This window comes from Staurois parvus, unplaced genomic scaffold (assembly GCF_062004578.1).
Source record: "Staurois parvus isolate SC_StPar_1 unplaced genomic scaffold, SC_StPar_1.0 ptg000671l, whole genome shotgun sequence".
Classification (NCBI taxonomy): domain Eukaryota; kingdom Metazoa; phylum Chordata; class Amphibia; order Anura; family Ranidae; genus Staurois; species Staurois parvus.
Window position 1 is genome coordinate 3333006 of NW_028318467.1, and position 6000 is coordinate 3339005.

Below are 6000 nucleotides of genomic sequence, written 5' to 3' on the forward strand. Positions count from 1 at the left end.
AGAAAAGACATTTCTTACACAAGAACTTTCTGTATTTAGGCAGTCACATTTCAAAAGTGATCTGTATTGTTCCAAGAGGACTAGTCCTAGCCCTGCATTCATCTCCATGGCCCTGAAACCAGCAGACCAGCTCTCCCAAAAGTTATGATTTATGCAAATAAAATAAAGCTTTGTCTTTCCAAACTCTCTTCTGGGCAAGAGAGCATGAGAAGAAGGATCAAGCAATGTCTGAGCACACTGTGCGCCTGGCGCTATGTATCCCACAGGTTTCTAAAAGCATGACTGCATTTCTGTCACATACATGTATGGAAACACCTGATAATCCTGTATAATAATAATAATAATAATCCTGTGTTTTGCTTATAAAGGGTAAATAACTATATTCCTTCTCTGTCATGCTGTTCTATTAAGCTGTATGAAGTGATGGAAAAAAAAATGTTATTTTCAAGAATGAAGGAGCATGTGACCCACCCCTTGTGACAGAGCTGATGGTTAATGATTGCCCAAGTGCTGTGCAGCTCACTGTACATTCCCAGCATGCCTCAGTACTGAGATGAGTTAACTCCTGTGCACATAGTCAAGAGGTACATCATCCTGTACCAGGCAATCAAGGCGGCTGAAGACCCCACACCTGGACGAAGATGGGGAAGAAGAACTCACAGATATCACATAGCTGACTAGGAGCCGCCTAATCAGTCATTGCACTACACTTTATATTGTATACTTCTATTTGCACTGCAAGGCCATCCAACCTCTTCAACCCATTCCTTTAAAGCAGTGGTTCTCAATCTGTGGGTCGCAAGACCCTTTCACAGGGGTCCCCTAAGACCATTGGAAAACACATATTTCTGATGTGTAAAGAGCAGCTACTGTGTAGAAAGCAGCTGCTGTGTTGAAAGCAGCTACTCTGTTAAAAGCAGCTACTGTGCTGAAAGCAGCAGTATTGGAGGTAAAACGACACTTCATGAATTATAATTACTGGGTAAATAATGTTATGGTTGGGGGTCACCACAACATGAGGAACTGTATTAAAGGGTCACAGCATTAGGAAGCTTGAGAACCACTGCTTTAAAGGATGAGTTCACCTTTGTAACATGTTACATCTGTATTTAGGGTGTAGCATGTTCCCGCTGCCTGCCCCCCTCTCCCTCTGACAAGGGACAAATTGTAACAGCAAGATGACTGGATTATAGAAGCTCCAAAACTGCAGCTCTTGTGAGATGTTCCCGGCCTGCAGTTGTTAGAACAGTGAAACAGTGGTCCAAGGAACCAGCGACAGAGACATGGGTGGCCAAGGCTCATTGATGCACTTGGGGAGCAAAGGTGGGTCTGCGTAATCCAATCCAATCGAGGGCTAATGTAGCTCAAATTGCTGAAAAAGTTAACAGTGGTTCTGATAGAAAGGTGTCTGAACACAGTCCATCACAGTTTGTTGTGCATAGGGCTGTGTAGCTGCAGCCTGGTCAGAGTACCCATGCTGATTTGTGTCCACAGCTAGAAGTGCCTACAATGGGCATGTGAGCATCAGTCTAGTGGAGTCCATGCCTCAACAGGTTATGGTGGTGGTTATAATGTTATGGCGGTGGTTATAATGTTATGGCTGATCAGTGTCATCTGTACATTTAGTTTTTTTTCTGTAGCTCAGCTTTAAGTAACTGTATTTAATGCAGCCTCTCTCAACCAGGGTGCCCAGGCACCCTGGGGTACCTTGAGGTTTCTTCAGGGATGCCTTGGCAACATTTCTAAAAATTGCCCAAAACTTGAATACAAGCCAGCAGGTGGAACAAGCCCGCCTTTTAGTTACAGAAAGCCAGAGGTTTTCATTGTGCACCATTACAACCTTCTAGCCACCAGCGTCCTGACAACTAGTGACATCATAAGTTGATAAGGAGGATGTCAGCTGCCTGCACAGCATTAGTTTGACCCTCCCCCGCCCCTCTCCATCAGTGCTGGGGTCACATTAGCTCACTGATGGAGAAAAACTGAGGGAGAAGAGAAACACTGGAATACTACTCAATACCAGTGTGCAAAAGTGTATTTGCTTTGGAAGAATAAATCACCTCTAATGTTGGGTGTCCTACACGTGTGGATGATGCTGCATAATATAAAACTATTAGAATCGTTTTTCACAATAGGGTGCCTCAAGACTGTCCATAATTTTAAAGGGTGTCTTGACTGAAAAAAGGTTGAGAAACACTGATTTAATGAATTGCCTTTTAAACTACATTGGCATTCTTCACTTCATAGAAAGTGGCATCAATTTAGTCTGTTATAGTACCACTGTATACAGGGCTGATGATAAGAGTGGAACACACACTGTTAACAAAATTATGTCTTCATAGATCAGATTTGGCAGTTTGTCCTGTCCCTCCCTGTGTCATATAATCCAGATGTGGATGATGTCACCTCCCCAACTGCTGCCACACATTGTGCTTTGATGGTGTCAAACAAGGAGAGTGGAGGCTCTGAAAGGGGATAGCTAATAAGGCCAGAATTCTGCAGTGTGCTGCGGATCCATCACGCAGTCTACAATTTCCTCCATACTCTGCTAGATGTAAAGCGGACTTGTGCTCTGCAGGGCTAAATAAAAGCATCACCTTCCCACCACCCACTTGTACTCACCTTCTGTTAAAGTAAAAGAAAAAAGTCTGCCTCTGCATGACTGCATTCAGCAGGGCTGGAAGTTTTCACTGAAGTTTTCCGTCTACAAAAAAAAAAAAGAAATAGCAAACACTTTGCGGTACTTGCCTTTAGGCAGGATTTATAGGAATCACACCCTTTCCTCATAAATCATCCCTCTTGAAGTGTATTTCCACTTTTGCAGCCAAATTGGGATAACACCTAATTGTTACATATTCCCATTAACATGGCATGACTTAAAAGAAACAACATTTAAAAAAAAAAACGCTGCTTAACTTTTTAAGTGCTCTTCACTTGCTTAAAAATTCCTACCTGCTCTCCTTGCTTTGTAATGTTTAGGAGGGGGTTGTGCAGTAATGTTTACAGTAACCTTGTCTGTACTCTTTTACAGTTCTTTATTATCAGCTGTAAACTAGATATGAACACTGGCTGCCCTAACAAAGGGTTAAAAATGTAGAAACCATTGTCCTTCCTTATATGTTCTTGCTATAGTCTGTGTGAGGGACAGACACTGAGATGGTCAAGAAATTCTTAGAATATTTTTAGATTCAACCATGACAACTTCTCCTTTGAAACACATGAGAGGTAAGATATATATATATACCGTATTTTCCGGCTTATAAGACGACTGGGCGTATAAGACGACCCCCTACTTTTCCTGTTAAAATTTAGTGTTTGGGCTATACTCGCCGTATAAGACTACCCCTCTTCCAATGCACACCAGTGGGAAGAATCGTGCCCCATCATTGGTGTCAGTGGGAGGAATAGTGCCCCATCATTGGTGTCAGTGGGAGGAATAGTGCCCCATCATTGGTGTCAGTGGGAGGAATAGTGCCCCATCATTGGTATTAGTGGGAGGAATAGTGCCCCATCATTGGTGTCAGTGGGAGGAATAGTGCCCCATCATTGGTGTCAGTGGGAGGAATAGTGCCCCATCATTGGTATCAGTGGGAGGAATAGTGTCCCATCATTGGTATCAATAGGAGGAATAGTGCCCCATCATTGGTATCAATAGGAGGAATAGTGCCCCATCATTGGTATCAATAGGAGGAATAGTGCCCCATCATTGTTGTCAGAGCGGCGAATCGTGCCCCATCATTGGTGTCAGTGGGAGGAATAGCACCCCATCATTGGTGTCAGTGGGAGGAATAGCGCCCCATCATTGGTGTCAGTGGGAGGAATCGTGTCCCATCATTGGTGTCAGTGGGAGGAATAGTGTCCCAACATTGGTGTCAGTGGGAGGAATAGTGTCCCATCATTGGTGTCAGTGGGAGTAATAGTATCCCATCATTGGTGTCAGTGGGGGGTGGAAAAGTGCCCCATCGTTGGTGTCAGTGGGAGGAATAATGCCCCATCATTGGTATCAGTGACACCAATGATGGAGCACTATTCCTCCCACTGACACTTGCTGACCCCTGTTGCAGTATGGTGCTGCTGCAGCCAGCATATGTGGTTGCAGCAGCACCTCTGTACGGCACACTTACCGGCCGCTCCTTCACTCGATTTTCGCGGAGCCGCTCGGCTCCGCCTCCTCGCCGGTGATTGGCCGCCTGTGTGCCTTAACTGAGCTACAGTTCTGACGGCCAATCACCGGTGAGGAGGCGGAGCCGAGCAGCCGCGCAAACATCCAGTGGCCGAACTGAATGAAGGAGCAGCCGCGCTTCCTGGTCTGGATCGTCGTGGGACCGCAGCCAGGTAAGAAACAGCAGCCCCTGCCCACCCCTGTATTCAGTGTCCCTTCCGTTCGGAAGGGGGGCGGTGGCGGCACCGCGCTGCCCCCCTAAAAAGTGTCAGCATGCCGTATACCGGCGTATAAGACGACCCCCGACTTTTGAGAAGATTTTCAAGGGGTAAAAAGTCGTCTTATAAGCCGGAAAATACGGTATATATTTATTTCAGGTACTTCTATAGTGCTGTCAATATACGCAGCGCTTTACATACATATATTGTACATTCACATCAGTCCCTAACCCTCAAGGAGCGTCCAATCTAAGGTCCCTAACTTACATTCATACATACACATATTAGGGCCAATTTAGACAGGAGACAGTTAACCTAGTGTGGAAGTGGAGTGTGGAAGGAAACCGGAGTACCCGGAAGAAACCCACACAGGCACAGGGAGAACATGCAAACTCCAGGCAGGTGGTGCCATGGTTGGGATTCGAACCAACGACCCTAGTACTGCCAGGCGGAAATGCTAACCACTAAGCCACTGTGCTACCCTCCATATATATATATTTATTTTTTTTGGTATGCTGTGAGAATGGGAACACAAACCTATAGAAGAGGTTTCTCAAATTTGACTAAAAATGTGGCAATTCCCTTTAGGCTTTATGCACATGGAGCAAAAAAAAAAAACACCACTGCTTATACAGACGTTGCTTTTTTAGCCTGTAAAGCAGTTCTATGTGTCCATGCACACATAGGCTTTCACAGGCGTATTAGAAGAGCAGTGTTTACAGGCAGAAAACAAAACCACCAAAAAAGTACTTTGTTGCGAGGGGCTGAAGAGCAGAAAAATTAATATTCTGGCTAGTAAAATGCATTTACACTCAAACATTACACGTATATAAACGCGTGTTCAATAAGCGGCTATTAGAGTGTTTTTTTAAACAGCATCTTCCTGCTAGGAGTCCTGGCATTCAGAGGGGCTTTTACAAACACTCTGGGGTTAACTAAGGCTGGCCATACATTATACAAGTATCTTCCAATTTTCTGCCCAATTTCCTTTAGATTTACCTTCAACTGTGAAGTGCAAGGGCCTGCCTAATTGGATACAACTGAAAGTGTTGTTTAGATTTGTCCTATTATATGGTTTTTGGTAAATCTAAACCAAAAATCTCCAGATAATTGTATCATGTATGGCCAGCCTAAAACTGGAAAGTGCAAAATCTGGAGCAGCTGTGCAGAGAAACCAATCAGTTTCCAGGTTTTCGTTTAGTCTAGGTTCACACCTAAGCATTTTCCGCTGCGTTTAGCAGAAACACACTACAGCCCATTTAACATGATTCCCTATGGGACACGTTCACATCTCTGCATTTTCACCCAGTGCATTTTTTTGGAAAGGTCAAGGACTTTTTTTTTTAAACGCAAAAATTTGCGACTTTGGTTTAATAGACTTCAATGGAGATGCTGCAGAGAAGCATGTAGTGTGTTTTTGATGTATTTTAATCTGCCTAGCAACAAGGGAAAAAAAAAACGCAAAAATGCATCAAAACACAAGTGTAAAAACGCAAAACGCACCGCAGAAAGCACTGCAGAAATGGATCAAACGCAAACTGCATAGGTATGAACCTAACTTTAAGCCTAATTGGACACAGTTAAGGCCTGGTTCACACCTATGCATTTTTCAGTGTTTTT